Source organism: Meles meles, unplaced genomic scaffold (genome assembly GCF_922984935.1).
Source record: "Meles meles unplaced genomic scaffold, mMelMel3.1 paternal haplotype, whole genome shotgun sequence".
Classification (NCBI taxonomy): domain Eukaryota; kingdom Metazoa; phylum Chordata; class Mammalia; order Carnivora; family Mustelidae; genus Meles; species Meles meles.
The window spans coordinates 177396-196196 of record NW_025721600.1 but is presented as its reverse complement, the minus strand read 5'-3'; the positions used below and the strand labels follow the sequence as shown (position 1 = coordinate 196196).

At 43.4% G+C, this 18801-nt stretch overlaps 1 pseudogene; it reads left to right on the top strand.

Annotated features, from left to right (window-relative positions):
• Positions 1 to 16984: 16984 nt before the first annotated feature.
• Positions 16985 to 18598, top strand: LOC123936542 (annotated as a pseudogene).
• The last annotated feature ends 203 nt before the right edge of the window (positions 18599 to 18801 follow it).

Below are 18801 nucleotides of genomic sequence, written 5' to 3'. Positions count from 1 at the left end.
GGCCATGCAGGATTATCCTACTCTGAGCGTTTGATCTTGATACCCATCAGCATCCCAACAGCCGGGTTTCTTGCCACGGGGAAGGAGGAGTTCTGAGTTCTGCATCAGGTTCTCCCAGGTGTAGGGATCTGAGATAAGATCTAGGGACAGATGTCTGAAAACCCGGGTTGGGAAAAGATGACAGCCTAAGGCCAAGGTGGGTCCAATCTTCTGGATATGCGGCCAGCTGTCTGTGTGTCTGAGGGGAGTTCTGTGCTTAAGCTGTGATAAACAGAGCATTAGTGTACAGGGAAGCCTATGAAATTCTCACGGGGTCGAGGTCCTTACAGGTTCATCCTCATTTGGGATTTCTGGGCGTACCCATAGGCCACTTTTTTTCTTCTGGTGCAGAGGCAGAGTGCTGCATTGTTTCTCCAAAATTCCCAGTCTGGTGGGCCTACGTTCCAGGATTCTGGTGTCTGAAGTCTGACCCAAGCTAGGTTTATGGTTAGGTCTAATGCGTGATCACCGATTTGCAGATGCTGAGGCAAGGTCCTGAACTTGAAGTTAGGTCAACTGTTATGGATTCACTCAGACTACCATCTGAGTGATGGTACCTAGTGGGTCCACGAGGGCTTTCCTATGTGCGCTTGGCCTTCTTGGGCCATGGAGTTTTCACTTGCTCTGGGGATTTAGCGAAGCTCCAAATAATTTGTTTTCATTTGGGGGGATTTGGAGTCCTGTATAGGTTCTGTATATAGTCTCCATATGGATGGATTTGACAGCAGTTCCCTGGGTATGTATACCTGAAACTCAACCTCGGGTTTGCAGTAGGACCTGGGTGCATGAAAAGTCTGAATTATTCACACTGGCACCAGCTACTAGGTGACTGACTGGAGGTCAGCGCTCTGGTTGAGGGTAGAATGTGTATTATTGTCCAAGGCAGGCTGTCGTCAATGGGATAGCTTTGGGGATTTGTGCAGCTCTCTCGTAGTATTAGTATGGGGGTCGCATGCTTCTCAGTAAGGCACATTTTCCTTCTGGAAGGCAGGCACAGTCCCGTGGTGTGGCTCATCTTTCCCTATCTGGAGGGATTGTGGAGCAGGACTTTGAGGATGGAAGTCTGAGAACCCAAGCTAGGCATAGGGTTAGGGCCTAGGGCATGTCAGGCCCAATCTATAGATGGTGAGCCAAGTTCCATGGGATCTGAGGTGAAGGCAAGTGTCAGGATGTCGCACAGGCTCAGTTTGTGTCCATGAGTCCCGCTGAACTCATAAGTGGCCTCATGGTGGCATAGTGTTTCCTCCCACTCTGGAGATTTCACAGTTCCAAATAGCTTGGTTTATTCCTGGCTGTTGGTGGTGTCTTGTTTTATGGCACAGGGGTCCCCCATATTGAGGGATTTGAGAGCTGCGATCCAGGTATTTATACCTGAAAACCCAACTGAGGGTTATGATTAGATCCTAGTGGCACTACAGGACTTATACCCTGGCTCTGGGCTGTGGTACCCTTGGGGCTATGTTCAAAATGGGGCTCAGGATAAGGGTCATAATGGGTGATTGTGTCAATGATGACATGTAAAACTGGACGTGTCCTCGGGGGCAAAGCACATTTCTTCCATCTGAGGATTTCGCATAGCTCTGAAAGGCAATGTTTCCCTCTGGGTGTCAGGAGATTTCTTTTATGGATCAGGAGCTCCCCATGTAGAGAGATTCCAGAGAAGGGCTCTGTGTATGGATGCCTGAGAACCCAAACTATGGTTAGGATTTCAGCCTAGGGGCATGGAAGGTTAGGGTGAGGGTTAGGGTTAGGATTAGCCTCTGGGTTGAGCTGACTCAATGGCTGATTGGTGGTCGGGACTCAGGTTGTGCCCTCCTGTGCATTAGGATCCAGGGTGGTATTCAAACGAGTGGTGGTATTGGGGCTCTGCATGTTTGTCTAATCTAGGGGTTTTGTGCAGCTCCATAGGGCACAGTTTCAATCTGGAGTGCAGGGATCATCCAGTGGTTTGGCTCTTGAGTCCCCAATCTGGAGGACTTATGTTCCAGGAATCTGGGGACCGATATTTGAAAACCCAATCTAGGTTTACGTGTATGGTCTAGGCTATGGATCTCTGATCTGCAGATGCTGAGGGAAGGTCACCGGATTCTGAATTGAAGGAGAGTGTCGGGCATTCGCTCACACTAGAATTGGTGTCCTAGGGCCGCTGAAGTTGTGGGTGTCCTGCTAGGGCATGGAGGTTTCTCCCGCTTGGGGGGCTTTGCACAGTTCCAATACTATGGTTTCAATCTGGAGGACAGAAGGAGTCCTGTTGTATGGCTCTAGTGTCCTCCAAATGAAAGGATTCCAGACCAGCACTCTGGTTATGGATTCCTGAAAACTGAACCTTGGGTTTGGCTTAGGCATGGGGCATGGGAAGTCCGATCTGCTGACTCTGGCGCCAGCTAATTGGGTGGCTGACTGGAGGTCGGTGCTCAGCTGAGGGACAGAATGTGTATTAGTGTGGAGGGTCATCTTCTAACTGTGGGTAGCTTAGGGGTATCTTGCAACTTTCTCCTAATCTGGGGTTTGCATGCAGGTCCATAGGGCATGTTTTCCATCTGGAGGGCCAACAGAGTCTTGTAGTGTGTCTCCGGGGTTCCCAAGCTGGAGGGATTGTAGACCACGACTGTGATGATGGAAGTCTGAAAAGACAATCTAGGAGTATGGTAAGGGCCTAGGGCATGATAGAACAAATCTGCAGTTGCTAAGGCAATCTCCCCAGGATATGAGGTTAAGGCGAGTGTGAAGAGGTTGCTCAGGTTGGAGTTTGTGTCCATGAGATCCATCGAATCTGGGAGTGGCATCATGGGGGCATGGAGATTTCTCCCTCTCTGTGAAATTTACATAGTTAAAAAATAGTTTGTTCTATTCTGGGGAATAGGTACTGTCCTGATTTTTGGCTCAGGGGTGCCCCATATGGGGGGATTCGAGAGTAGGGCTACAGGTATGGATGCCTGAAAACCCAAACTAGGTTTAGGATTAGGTCCTAGTGGCATCATAGGCCTTAGGTTCTGGCTCTGGGTGGAGCTACTCATGGGGTTGTGTTGAAATGGGGCTCAGGTTAGGGGTTACAATGGGTGTTTGTGTCCAGCATTAATGGGTGTGTCCTCAAGGGCAATTCAGATTTCGCCCAACTCTGGGGGATATACATATCTCCAGAAAGCTTCTGGGGGACAAGAGGAGTTCTGTTTTGTGACTCAGGGGTCCCCCATGTGGAGGGATTTGAGAGAAGGGGACTGGGGATCAATATCTGAAATTCCAACCTATTGTTACGATTCCTACCTAGGGGAATGGCCACTCTGACGTGCTGACTCTGGCGCCAGCTATGTGGGTGGCTGACTGGAGGTCGGGGCTCTGGTGAGGGCCAGCATTAATGGGTGTGTCCTCAAGGGCAATTCAGATTTCGCCCAACTCTGGGGGATATACATATCTCCAGAAAGCTTCTGGGGGACAAGAGGAGTTCTGTTTTGTGACTCAGGGGTCTCCCATGTGGAGGGATTTGAGAGAAGGGGACTGGGAATCGATATCTGAAAACCCAACCTATTGTTACAATTCCTACCTAGGGGAATGGCCACTCTGACGTGCTGACTCTGGTGCCAGCTATGTGGGTGGCTGACTGGAGGTCGGGGCTCAGGTGAGGGATAGAATGTTTTAGTGTCCAGGGCCAGCTTCCGTAAATGAGGGTGGCTTTGTGGGTTCATGCAGCTTTCTCCGAATCAGTGGGTTGCGTGCAGCTCCATAGGGCACATTTTCCTTCTGGAGGGCAGGAAGAGTACTGTGCTCTTTCTCAGGTATACCCTATCTGGAGGGTTCATAGACCAGGACTCTCTAGATGGAGGCCTGAGAACTAAGCTAGGTTAGGGCATTAGGCATCGAAGGCCCAACATACGTACGCTGAGGCAAATTCCAGGGAATCTGAAGTTAAGACAAGGATCAGGATGTCTCTCAGTCTGGAGTTTGTGTAGATGATGTGCCAAATATAGGTTTAGCTTCATGGTTTTAAGGAAATTTGTCCTGATGAGGGGATTTTGTGCACATCCAAGTAGCTTGGTCTATTCTGGGGTTAGGTCCTGTTTTGTTTTAGGAATCTGGATTCCCCTATATGGAGGGATTTGAGAGAAGGGTTCCAGGTATCAATGCCTGAAAACCCAGCCTAGGTTTTGCAGTTGATCCTAGTGGCATGGCAGGACTTAGATCCTGGATCTGGCTCAGCTACCCATGTGGGTTTGTTGAAAATGCAGCTCAGGCTGTGTCACATTGGGTGTTTGTGTCCAGGATGGATTGCAAAAGTGGGCGTGGCTGCAGGGGGCAGCACAGGTTTCTGCCATCTATGAGTTTTTTACACAGCTCCAAAAACCAAGGTTTCCTTCCAGGGGGCTGGAGGAGTTCTGTTTTGTGGCTGTGGTGTCCCCCATGTGGAGAAATTCGAGAGAAGAGCTCTGGGTATGGATGCCTGCTAACCCAACCTAGGTTTATCATAATGGCCTAGGGATCGATCTCCTGACTCTAAGGCCAAATGTCTCGGTGGCTGCTTGGGGGTACATGACTCAGAGGTGCATTAGTATCCAAGGAGGCATACACACGTTGTTGGCATCGTGGGCCCTGGTGCTGTGCTGTTTAATGAAGCAGTGTCCCCACATATGGAGATATTCGAGAGCAGTGTCTATGTATGGATGCCTGGAAAACCCCATCTCGCCTTACCATTGCAGCCTAGGAACATGGCCGTTTTGATCTTTTGGATCTGGGGCCAACTATCCAGGGGGTTGATTTGGATTGGTGTCTCATGCTGATCGGTCACAATGCGGGTTTGAGTCCTGAGAGATCGTGGAATGTGGCTGTGGCCCATCCTCCTACCCTGAGGGTTTGACACAGCTCCAAATAGCAACATTTCCTTCTTGGGACAGGATGTGATGTGTTTTGTGGCTCAGAGATACCCCAGATATTGGAATTCAAGACAAAGCCTCTGGGTCCTGATGCCTGGTAACCCAAGCTATGGTAAAGATTAGAGCCTAGGGTCATTTCAGGTTCAATCATCTCTCTCTCTGGGGTAATCTACCTGCATGTCTGATATGAGGTAGTTGCTCAGGGTGTGTCAGACTGTGCATTGTTGGTTGTCCTATCAATTTGGGGTGGCCCAGAGGGCTTGCAGTTTTCTCTTATTCTTGAGGTTTCTGGAAGCTCTAAAGGGTCGAGCTTCCACCTGGAGGGCAGGCATAGTCCTGTGGTGAGGGTATGGAATCCCCATGCTAGAGGATGTCTGGGGCAGAACTCTGGGAAAAGAATTCTGAAATCACCAACTAGGGTTAGGATTAATGCCGAGGGTATGGCAGGCCCAATCTGCAGACCTTAGGAAAGATCCTTGGATCTGAAAATAGGGCGAGTGTGAGGTAAGACTCAGTCTTTTGACTCTGGTTTTTGTCTCTTGGATGTATGCAAAATGTAGGGGTGGCCTCATGGAGCCATTGAAGATTCTCCTCCTTTGGAGGGTTTGCACAGCTCCAAATAGCATGGTGTCATTTGGGGGGAAAGTAGGAATCCTGTTTTCTGATTCACAGGTCCCCATAAGGAGGGCTTCAAAAGCAGGGCTCTGGGTATTAAGGACTGGAAACCCAGACTTGGGTTAGGATTTTGGCTGAGGAACACCACAGGTCTCAGATGCTCCTGCCAGACACCCAGGTAAGTGGAGCCAGAAAGAGGAGATTGAAGTTGACATACCTCTAGGATCTCATCTGAAACCTAGCTTAGGTTTTTAAGCATCATTCCCCAGAGGCCTGATTTCCAATACTAGCATATGGTGCATCCCTGAGGCTCACAACAGAGCACACGCTGTCCCCAGAAAGGAACACTGCTATTTGTACTTATGTAAAACCTTCAGGGGAGTAGAATCCTGCATGGCCCCTGAGCCATCACCACATTCCAAGGTCTCCCTGGACACAAACTGGCATTGTGATGCATCAGCATGAGACTCCATTTCAACACATTCCCTTGGGTAGATTGCCCCAGAGCCTGTAGATCAAACCTGCCTTTATCCTAGGGGCCAAAGGGATCAGGAGGCAGGGTTTCCAAGCATCCATACATAGATCGCTCTTCTTGAATCTTCCCATATGGGGGAACTATGAACCATTGAACAAGCCTAGCCCTGTCCCAAAGATGGAAACATTGCTGTTTCAAGCAGCTCACAACATCCAGAGTGGGAAAACCTCCATGGCCTCAAGAGGCCCCACCTCCATTAGGCAGCCATCATGGACACAAAGTCCAGCCTGAGTGAATGTCTGACACTTGCCCTTACTTCAGGTGCTGGAGATCTCGATTCAGCTTCTGCAGATTTGGCTTCTCTTGCCCTAGGCCCTAAACCTAACCAGAGCTTGTGTTTTCAGTCTTCCATCCTTACACTCCTGGCGCACAAGCCCTCCAGACTGGGAATTCTGGAGCCACAATGCAGCACTCTGCCTGTCCACCAGAAGGATAAAGTGCCCGATGTGGCTGCCCAAAAGACCCAAATGAGGGTAAAACTTCACAGCCCTTCACAGCACCCCAATTTCATAGACCATCCTGTGCACTAATGCTGTATGACACAGCCTGAGCCCAGATGTTCTGTCAGCCACCCAGGGAGCTAGTCGCATATCCAGCCATAGCTCTGGGCCTGCATCTCTACCCAAACTTGGTTTTCTGGCATGTGTCCCCAGACCTTATCTCAAATTCCTGCATATGCGGGAACCCGATGCACAAAAGAGAACTCTTACTTCTGCATGGCAGGAAACCTTTTTGTTTGGAAGGGTGTCAAAACCCTAGAGCTGGAGAAACCTGCAGGGCCACCCTGGGCACAAACACGCATTTTGACTCTCAGCCTTAGCCCTTTTCAAATAAGGCCCCTCAGTAGCTGGACCAGGAGCATGAATATCAGGCTTGCCATGCCCCTAGCACAAATCCTAACCCAAGGTGGTGTTTTGCAGGTGCCGTTACCCAGAGCTCTGCTCTGGAATTCCTGTTTTGGGGGGACCCCTGAGACAGAAAACTTGACTCTTCCCTTCCCCCAGTATCACACCAAACTATTGGGACCTGGGCAAAATCCCCACAGAGGGAGAATCTTCCATGGCCCCATGAGGCTCCCATACATTCTGTGGCCAACTTAAACTCACAATCCATAGACAAAAGATTGAGCTACCACCTTACAGTCACCCTAATTTCAGATCCCGAGGAACCCCTCTCGGGGTCTGCAGATCAGGCATGCCAAACCCTCGGCCCTAAGTTTAACCCAAGTTTGTGTTTTCAGATTTCTATTCCCAGAGCCCTGTCCCACACACGCTCCAGGCTCCAGCCTCCAGAGCTACACCACAAGACTGTGCTTGCCCTCCCGATGGAAACTGTGCCCTTTAAATTGCCAAACACTCCAGATAAGGAGAAACCTGCAAGGCCCCCGAGACCACCCCAATTAAATAGGCCACCCTGGACAAAAATGCATAGTCTGACACACCCTGAGCAATGACCTCCAGTCAGACACCCAGGTAGATGGCCCCAGAGACAGAAGATTGAACCTGACATGCCTCTATGCCATAATCTGAACCCTAGATGAGGTTTACAGGCATCTGTCCCCAGACATTATATCAAATCCCTGCATATGGGGGAACCTGATGCACAAAACAGAACTCCTCCTTCCCCATGGCTGGAAACCTTACTGTTGGGATGGGTGTCAAACCCTCCAAATTGGTGAAACCTACAGGGTCCATGAGGTCACACTCAAAATTGAGGGCCATCTTGGGCACAAACATGCATTGTGACCCTCAGCCTGAGCCCCATTTTCAAATAAGGCCTCTTGGTTCCTGGACCAAGAGCCCGCGAATTGGGCTTGCCATACCCATAAGCCCAAATATGAACCCAAGGAAGGGTTTTCCAGACACCTGTTCACAGAGACGTGATCCGGAATCCCTCTTTTTGGGGGACCTCTGCGAGGGAAACAGGACTCCTCCCTTCCTCCACAATGACACCAAACTATTGGGAGCCACGCAAAATCCCCAGAGAGGGAGAACCTTCCATGCCCGATGAGTCCATCCTTATATTCCATGGCCATCCTAGACACAAAACCCAGAGGCAAAAACTTGAGCTACTGCCTCCCAATCGCCCTAATTTCAGATCCCAAGGAGCTCCCTCAGGGTCGGCAGATCAGGAATGCCATACCCACAGGCCTACCCTTACCCATTTTATCTTTTCAATCTTCTGTCCCCAGAGCCCTGACCCACACACCCTCAAGACTGGAGCATGTTGAGCCACACTATAGGACTATGCCTGCACTCCCTAAGGAAACTGTGCCCTTTAAAGTTTCCAAAACTCTCCAGATTAGGAGCAACCTGCAAGGCCCTCAAGCCACCCAGTTTAGTAGGCCACCCTAGATAAAAATAAGCAGTCTGACTGCATGGATCTGTGCATGGATCTACAGTCAGACACCCAGGTAGATGGCCCCAGAAACAGAAGATTGAAACTGACATGTCCCTAGGCCCTAATCTGAACACCAGCTGTGATTTTTGGGCATCCGTTTCCAGAGCCCTGGTCTCGAATACCAACATATGGAGGGTTCCTGAGGCCCAAAACAGAAAACTTTCTGTCGCAGAAGGAAACCTCTCTATTTGGAGCTGTGTTTAAGCCTCAAGGCAATAGAATCCTTCATGGCTCCGAGCAGCCACAACATTCCAAGATCTCCCTGGACACAAAACCAGATTGTGACCCATCAGTGTGAGACTCCATTTCCACTCAGCCCCCTGTGTAGCTCGCACCAGAGCCAGCAGATCGAACCTCTCATGAGACAAAGCCATGTCTCATGTCTCAATGGTAACCCTAGGTGGAGTTCCCAGGCATCCATACATAGAGCCCTGACATTGAATCTTCTATACTGGGGACATACGAGCCATCAACCTGATGTCTCCAGTCCTGCAGAAGGAACCATGATGTTTGGAGCTGTGCACAATCCCCAGATTGGGAAAACCTCCATGGCATCATGGCGCCACATTGCATTAGTCGGCCATAAAGGACACACACTTGAACCTGAGCAAACGTCTGACCCTTGACCTTACTTAAGATGATAGGATTCTTACCTCAGCCTCTGCATTCTGGGCCTGCCATGCCCTAGGCCTAAAAATTACACAAGCTTTTGTTTTCAGATTTCTGTCCTCACACTAACTACAAAAATAGTACTTAAAATGAATACATTTTATGTCATCATTATTCCTACATGGAATCTAACCATGACTGGTAACACACAAAAAAAATCAGTGTATTTCAACTATAAGAACACTAATGACCAACATTCGTAAGTCCCACCCACTAACTAAAAATTTCAACAATTCATTTATCGACCTACCACAAACATCAAACATCTCAGCATGATGAAATTTTGGCTCCTGTCTCGGAATTTGCCTAATCTTTCAAATCCTTACAGTTTTATTCTTAGCTATACACTACACATCACACACAACCACCTCCTTCTCATCAAATACACACATCTGTTGAGATGCCAATTACGGCTGAATCATCCGATATATACATGCCAACGGAGCCTCCATATTCTTCATCTGCCTATTCCAACATGCAGGATGAAGCCTATACTATGGATATTTTATACTCCCTGAAACATATGAAACATCGGCATTATCCTACTATTGGCAGATATAGCAACAGCATTTAGAGGTTATGTTTTACCATGAGGACAAATGTCCTTTTGAGGCACAACCATAATTACCAACTTATTATTAACAATCCCATACATTGGAACCAACTTCGTAGAGTGAATCTGAGGAGGTTTTTCAGTAGACAATGCCATCTTAACATGATTCTTTGCCTTCTACTTTATCCTACCATTCATCATCTCAGCACTAGCAGCAATTCATCTACTATTTCTTCATGAAACAGGATCCAACAGTCCTTCCAGAATCCCATCTGATTCGGACAAAATTTCATTCCACCCATACTACACAATTAAAGACATCTGAGGTGCCCTATTCCTAATCCTAGTACTCGTAATACTAGTACTATTCTCACCTGACCTAGTAGGGGACCCTGACAACTACATCCCTGCCAACCCACTTAACACACCACCCCATATCAAACCCGAGTGATATTTCTTATTCGCATACACAATCCTACGATCTATTCCTAATAAACTAGGAGGAGTACTAGCCCTAGTCTTCTCCATTCTAGTCCTAGCCATTACTCCAGTATTACATACTTCAAAACAAGTTATGATATTCTGCCCACAAAGCCAGTGCCTATTTTGATTACTAGTAGCTAATCTCCTTACCTTAACATGAATTGATGCTCAACCAGTAGAACACCCCTTCGTCTCCATTGGTCAATGAGCCTCAATCCTTTACTTCACACTCCTTCCAATTCTAACAACTATCAGCATTATCGAGAAGAACTTATTAAAATGAAGTCTTTGTAGTATAAAATTTCTTCTTGTAAAGCAAAAATTGAGAACTCCATCTCCCTAAGACTCAAAGAAGAAGTAATAGCCCCACCATCAGCACCCAAAGCTGACATTCTAACTAAACTATTCCCTGATTTCTCATTATTTCAATTCATATATTTAAAAAAATCTACTGTGCTTCCCCAATATATATTTTTGGTGCATTAATGGTTTGCCCCATGCATATAAGCATGTACATGCTATGATTGATTTTACATATGTGCACCTCACCTAGACCACGAGCTTGATCACCAGGCGTTGAGAAACCATCAGTCCTTGTGTGATGTGTACCTGTTCTTGCTCCAGGCCCATCGAATGTGGGGGTTTCTACAATGAAACTATACTGGCATCTGGTCCTTACTTCAGGGCCATGATAGTCCTCAATCCAATCCTACTAACCCTTCAAATGGGACATCTCAATGTACTAATGACTAATAAGCCCATGATCACACAAAACTGTGGTGTCATGCATTTGGTATTTTTTTTAATTTTTCGGGGCTGGGGCTGGTATCACTCAGCTATGGCTGTAAAGGCCTCATTGCATTCAAATAACTTGTAGCTGGGCTTAATCATCATCATTTATCTGCATCGCACAACCATAAGTTGCCATTCGGTCAAAAGTTACAGGACATACACACGTATACACGTACACACATACACACGTACATACGTACGTGTATTCAACAGATAGAAACTAGCTAAATCAAACTCCCTTTCCCCCCATAACTTCAAAAGTATACAAACACTTAAAATTGTCCTGCAAAACCCCCGAAACAGAACTAAGTACATGCAACATACATAAGAAGCCTCTTATACTGATACTCCATACATTAATCTCTATCACTAATTTACCCAGAATACTCTATTCAAGAAAGCTATCTATAGATGTAATACCCCACATCTAATACCCCCTATGAACTTACATTTAATACTAATAACTAAATTACTGTGCCTAAACACCTTAACATTAAATAATCTAATCCTACACCTGTTAATGTAGCTTATTAATTAAAGCAAGGCACTGAAAATGCCTAGAAGAGTCATAAGACTCCATAAACATAAAGGTTTGGTCCTAGCCTTCCTATTGATTATTAACAGAATTACACATGCAAGTCTCCACATCCCAGTGAAAATTCCCTCTAAATCCCTAAACTGATTAAAAGGAGCGGGTATTGGGGCGCCTGGGTAGCTCAGTGGGTTAAAGCCTCTGCCTTCAGCTCAGGTCATGATCCCAGGGTCCTGGGATCGAGCCACACATCAGGCTCTCTGCTCTGTGGGGAGCCTGCTTCCTCCTCACTCTCTGCCTGCCTCTCTGCCTAGTTGTGATTTCTCTCTGTCAAATAAATAAAATATTTTTAAAAAAAGGAGCGGGTATCAACAACATTAAATAAGTAGCTCATAACACCTTGCTCAAACACACCCCCACGGGATACAGCAGTGACAGAAATTTAGCCATGAACGAATCTTTGACTAAGTCATGTTAACATTGAGTTGGTAAATTTCGTGCCAGCCACCACGGTCACATTAACCCAAATTAATAGGCCCACAGCATAAAACATATTAACTACTACATCACACTAAAGTTAAAATTTAACCAAGCCGTAAAAAGCTACTGTTAACATAAAATATACCACGAAAGTGAATTTATTGTTTCCGATCACACGATAGCTGAGACCCAAACTGGGATTAGATACCCCACTATGCTCAACCCTAAACATAAATAATTTGTACAACAAAATTGTCTGCCAGTGAACTACTAGCAACAGCTTAAAACTCAAAGGACATGGCGGTGCTTTACATCCCTCTAGAGGAGCCTGTTCTATAATTGATAAATCCCGATAAGCCTCACCACTTCTAGTTAAGTCAATCTATATACCAACATCTTCAAAAAGCCCTCAAAAGGAAGAAAAGTAAGCATAATAATTATACATTTAAAAGTTAGGTCAAGGTGTAAACCATGAAGTGGGAAGAAATAGGCTACATTTTCTAATCAAGAATATACTCACGAAAGTTTTTATGAAAAGTAAAAACTAAAGGTGCATTTAGTAGTAAATTAAGAGTAGAAAGCTTAATTGAAGAGGGCCATGAAGCATGCACACACTGCACATCATGCTCCTCAAGCAATACACCCAAACACTACATAATAGAGACTAAACCAACTCAAGAGGAGATAAGCCATAACAAGGTAAGCATACTGGAAAGTGAGCTTGGATAAATCAAAGTGTAACTTAATTAAAGCATCTGGCTTACACCCAGAAGATTTCATACACCAATGACCACATTGAACCAAAACTAGCCCAACCAACCACTAACTCAACTACTACAATAAGCCTCTAAGCAAAACATTCAATTACATCATTATAGTATAGGAGATAGAAATTTTACTTAGAGCTACTGAGAAAGTACCATAAGGGAATGATGAAAGAAAGTTTAAATAATAAACAGCAAAGATCACCCCTTATACCTTTTGCATAATGATCTATCTAGAATAATTTAGCAAAGAGATATTAAGCTAACTCCCCCCAAACCAGATGAGCTACCTATGAACAAACCACAGGAATAAACTCACCTATGTTGTAAAATAGTGAGAAGATTTATTGGTAGAGGTGAAAAGCCCAACAACCATGCTGATAGCTGGTTTCCCAGAATAGAATATCAGTTCAACTCTAAATTTACCCAACAAATCCCAAAATTATAATGTAAATTTAAAATATAATCTAAAAGGGTACAGCTTTTTAGAATAAGGATACAACCTTACTTAGAGAGTAAATTTAAATAAAACCATTAGGCCTAAGGGCAGCCATCAATTAAGAAAGCGTTCAAGGTCAACAACCCAACCCTCTTAATTCCAAAAATCTTAAGCCAACTCCTAACGTACTACTGGACTAATCTGTTTAATAATAGAAGCAATGACGCTAGTATGATTAACAAGAAACATTTCTTCTTGAATAACCTTATAACAGTAAATGAAAACCCACTGATAGTTAAGATGATAAAAATAAACTACTAATAAAGCACATATCAAATCAATTGTTAAGTATGCAACAAGTAAAAAGAACTCGTCAAGCACAAACCCCACCTGTTTACCAAAAACATCACCTCCAGCATGCCCAGTATTGGAGGCACTGCCTGCCCAGTGACACTAGTTAAACAGCCGCAGTATCCTGACCATGCAAAGGTAGCATAATCATTTGTTCTCTAAATAAGGACTTGCATTAATGGCCACACGAGGGTTTAACTGTCTCTTACTTCCAATCAGTGAAATTGACCTTCCCATGAAGAGGCGGGAATAAACTAATAAGATGAGAAGACCCTATGGGGCTTCAATTAACTAGTCCATAATAAGTCTATTTAATCACCAATTAGGCATAACACAATCTTATTAATGGATTAACAGTTTAGGTTGGGGTGAGCTCAGAGAATAAAATAACCTCCGACTGATACAAATATAGAGAAATCAGTCAAAATATAGTATCATTTATTGACGCAAGAAATTTGAACAATGGAACAAGTTACCCTAGGGATAACAGCACAATCCTATTTGAGAGTCCATATCAACAACAGGGTTTATGACCTCGATGTTGGATCAGGACATCCCAATGGTGCAGCAGCTATTAAAGTTTGTTTGTCCAACAATTAAAGTCCTACATGATCTGAGTTCTGACCAGAGCAATCCAGGTCGTTTTCTATCTATTACAACAACTTCTCCCAGTATGAAAGGACACGAGAAGTAAGGCCTATTCTATGGGAATGCCGTTGGACTAATAGAGGATATAATCTTAATCTAAATAGGCCACCTTCATTTCATAGCCCTATAGATAGGATTTTTAGGGTGGCAGAGCCCAGTAATTGCATAAAACTTAAACTTTTATCCTCAGAGGTCAAATTTTCTTCCTAACATTATGTTTATAATTAATATCACTTCACTAATTGTACCTATCCTACCTGCTGTTGCCTTTCTAACATTAGTGGAATGAAAAATCCTAAGGCATATACAACTCCGTAAAGGCCCAAACATCGTAGGACACTATGGCCTCTTGCAACCAAATGCAGATGCCATAAAACTATTCACTAAAGAACCTTTACCACCCCTAATATCATCTATCACTATATTTGTAATAGCCCCAATTCTAGCCCTAACACTAGCCCTAGACATATGAATCCCATTATCAAAACCTTACCCTCTCATCAATATAAACCTAGGAATCCTATTCATATTAGCATTATCAAGCCTACCTGTTTACTCTATTTTATGGTCCAGATGAGCCTCAAAATCAAAATATGGCCTAATTGGGGCCCTTTGAGCTGTAGCCCAAACAATTTTCTATGAAGTCACACTATCCATTATCCTCCTATCAGTATTATTAATAAATGGCTCTTTTACCCTATCCACACTTATTACTACTTATTACTACACAAGAACACCTATGACAAATTCTCCCCGCATGATCCCTAGCTATAATATGATTTATCTCAACCCTAGCAGAAACTAGCTGTGCCCCATTTGACTTAACAGAAGGAGAATCAGAATTAGTCTCCAGATTCAACATCAAATAGGCAGTCGGACCTTTCACCCTATTTTTCCTAGCTGAATATGCCAACATTATTATAATGAATATCCTTACAACTATCGTGTTTCTGGTACATTCCACACCCCATACTTACCAGAACCACGCTCCATCAATTTTACCATAAAAACACTTCTACTAAGAACTTCCTTCCTATGAATTTGAGCACCCTTTTCACGATTCCATTAGGACCAACTCATACATTTATTATGAAAAATAATAAATGTCCCCCTGACACTAGCCCTATGCATATGACATGTAACCTTACCCATTATAACAGCAACTATTCCTCCCCAAACATAAGAAATATGTCTGACAAAAGAGTTACTTTGATTATAGAGGTTCGAGCCCTCTTATTTCTAGAATTACAGGAATTGAACCTAATCCTAAGAACTCAAAAAATCTTTGTGTTACCCAACTCACATCAAATTCTACAGTAAGGTCAGCTAAATAAGCTATCAGGCCCATACCCCAAAAATGTTGGTTTATCCCCTTCCCATACTAATTAAACCCCCCATACTTACTATCATTATATCAACTGTAATTTCAGGAAACATTATAGTACTAATACGCTCTCACTGACTGACAATCTGAATTGGATTCTCAATAAATATACTAGCTATTATCCCCATTTCAATAAAAAATGCAATCCATAGCCATAGAAGCATCAACAAAATATTTCCTTACCCAAGCCTCTGCATCTATACTCTTAATATTAGGAATTATTATTAACCTACTATTGACAGGACAATGAACAATACTAAATACCCCTAACCCAATTGCATCAAACATAACATTAGCTCTGGCAATAAAATTAGGACTATCACCCTTCCACTTCTGAGTACCTGAAGTAACCCAAGGAATCCCACTATCATCAGGAATAATTCTACTAACCTGACAAAAAATCGTCCCCTTATCCATTCTATACCAAATCTCTCCATCTATAAATCCAAACTTACTAGTAGCCATAGCTATTATATCCATTCTAGCAGGAGGCTGAGGAGGCCTTAACCAAACACAACTATGAAAAATCCTAGCATACTCATCAATCGCCCACATAGGATGAATGATTGCAGTAACAACATATAACCCTACCCTAATAATATTAAACCTCATAATCTACATTACAATAACACTTGGAACATTCATACTGTTCACACTCAGTTCATCTACAACCACACTATCACTATCTCATATATGAAACAAATTCCCACTAATTACCTCACTAACCCTAAGAATCATACTATCACTAGGAGTCCTACCTCCCCTCTCAGGATTCATTCCTAAATGAATAATCATCTACAAACTCACAAAAAACAAAACAATATAATTGTTATATCAACATTTATAGCAATTACAGCCCTACTAAACCTACACTTTTATATGCGGTTAACACACGCAACAGCACTAACTACATTCCCCTCAATAAACACCATAAAAAGAAAATGGCAATTCGAAAACACACAAAAAAACTGTAATTATTTTATCTCCACTAATTGTAACTTCGACCATATTACTTCCATTAACCCCAATAATACTAACACTGTTCTAGCAGTTTAGGTTAAAAACACCAAGGGCCTTCAAAGCCCTGAGTAAGTGCCGTTCACTTAACTCTTGAATCTCACCTTAAGGACTGCAAGAGAATTTCTCACATCTACTGAATGCAAATCACTTTAACTAAGCTAAGCCCTTTCTAGATTGATGGGCTATCATCCCACGAAACTTTAGTTAGCAGCTAAATACCCTAGTCAACTGGCTTCAATCTACTTCTCCTGCTGTGAAGGAAAAAAAAAAAAGGTGGGAGAAGCACTGGCAGGGTTGAAGCTGCTGCATTGAATTTGCAATTCAACGTAATATTTCACCATAGAACTTGGCATAAAGAGGACTCAAACCCCCATTCTTCAATTTACAGTCTAATGCCTTTATCGGCCATTTACCTATGTTCATAAAGCAATGATTATTCTCCACAAATCATAAAGACCCTTTACCTTTTATTTGGTGCATGAGCCGGAATGATAGGCACTGCTCTTAGCCTATTAATCCATACTGAATTGGGCTAACCAAGTGCTCTACTAGGAGATGACCAAATATACTAAGTATTTTTAACTGCCCATGCGTTTGTAATAATTGTCTTTATAGTAATGCCAATTATGATTGGAGGATTCAGAAACTGATTAGTACCCTTAATAACTGACACACCTGACATAGCATTTCCACGAATAAATAATATAAGATTTTGAATTCTTCCCCTCTCCTTTCTTCTCCTTCCAGCTTCTTCCATGGTAGAAGCAGGTGCAGGAACAGGATGAACTGTGTACCCTCCTCTAGCAGGGAATTTAGCACATGCAGGAGCATCTGTAGACGCCATAGTCTTCTCCCTACACCTGGAAGGTGTCTCATCCATCCTAGGAACCATTAACTTTATTACTATCATAATCAAAATACATCCCTCTGCAATACCACAATATCAAACTCCTCTATTCGTATGATCTGTCCTGATCACAGCTGTATTTCTACTCTTATCATTAACAGTTCTAGCAGCCGGTATTACCATAGTACTCACATACAGAAATCTAAATACTACCTTCTTTGTCCCAGCTGGAGGAGGAGACCCTGTTCTCTATCAACACCTATTCTGATTTTTTGGATATCCCGAAGTATATATTCTAATTCTACCAGCATTTGACATTATCTCACATGTTATAACCTATTACTCAAGGGGAAAAAAAAAAAAAGAACCATTCGGCTACATACATTGCCTGAGCAATGATATCTATCAGTTACTTAGGATTTATTATATAAGCCCATCACATGTTTATCGTAGGAATGGATGTCGGCACACGAGCATACTTCACCTCAGCTACTATAATCATTGCAATTCCAGTGGGAGTAAAAGTATTTAGCTGACTGGCCACTCTACATGCAGGGAATATTTAATGATCGCCAGCTATATTATGAGCACTAGGGTTTATTTTTCTCTTCACAGTGGACAGATTAACAGGTATTGTATTATCGAACTCATCATTAGTTATTGTTCTTCATGACACATACTATGTGGTAGCACACTTCCATTATGTACTTTCAATGGGGGCAGTGTTTGCAATCATAGGCGGGTTTGTCCATTGATTCCCACTGTTCACAGGTTGCACACTAAATGCTTTTTGAACAAAAATTCACTTCACAATTATATTTGTAGAAGTAAATATAACATTTTTCTCAACATTTCCTAGGCCTATCAGGAATAACTCGATGATACTCCGATTATCCAGATGCTTATACAACATGAAACATGGTGTCTTCCATGGGTTTATTTATCTCATTAACGGCAGTATTATTAATAATCTTCACAATCTGAGAAGCCTTCGCATCCAAACAAGAGGTGATAATAAGAGAACTTACTTCAGCAAACATTGAATGATTACATGGATGCCCTCTTCCATATCACACATTCAAAGAGCCTACCTAAGTATTACCAAAATAAGAAAGGAAGGAATAGAACACCCTAGAATTTGTTTCAAGCCAATATCCTAACCACTATGTCTTTCTCGATAAAGAGATGCTAGTAAAAATTACATGACTTTGTCAAAGTCAAATTATAGGTGGAAGTCCTTTATATCTCTATGGCGTACCCTTTCCAAATAGGCCTTTAAGATGCAACCTCCTCTATTATAGAAGAATTATTACATTTCCATGACCATACATTAATAATAATATTCTTAATCAGCTCTCTTGCTGTCTACATCATTTCATTAATAC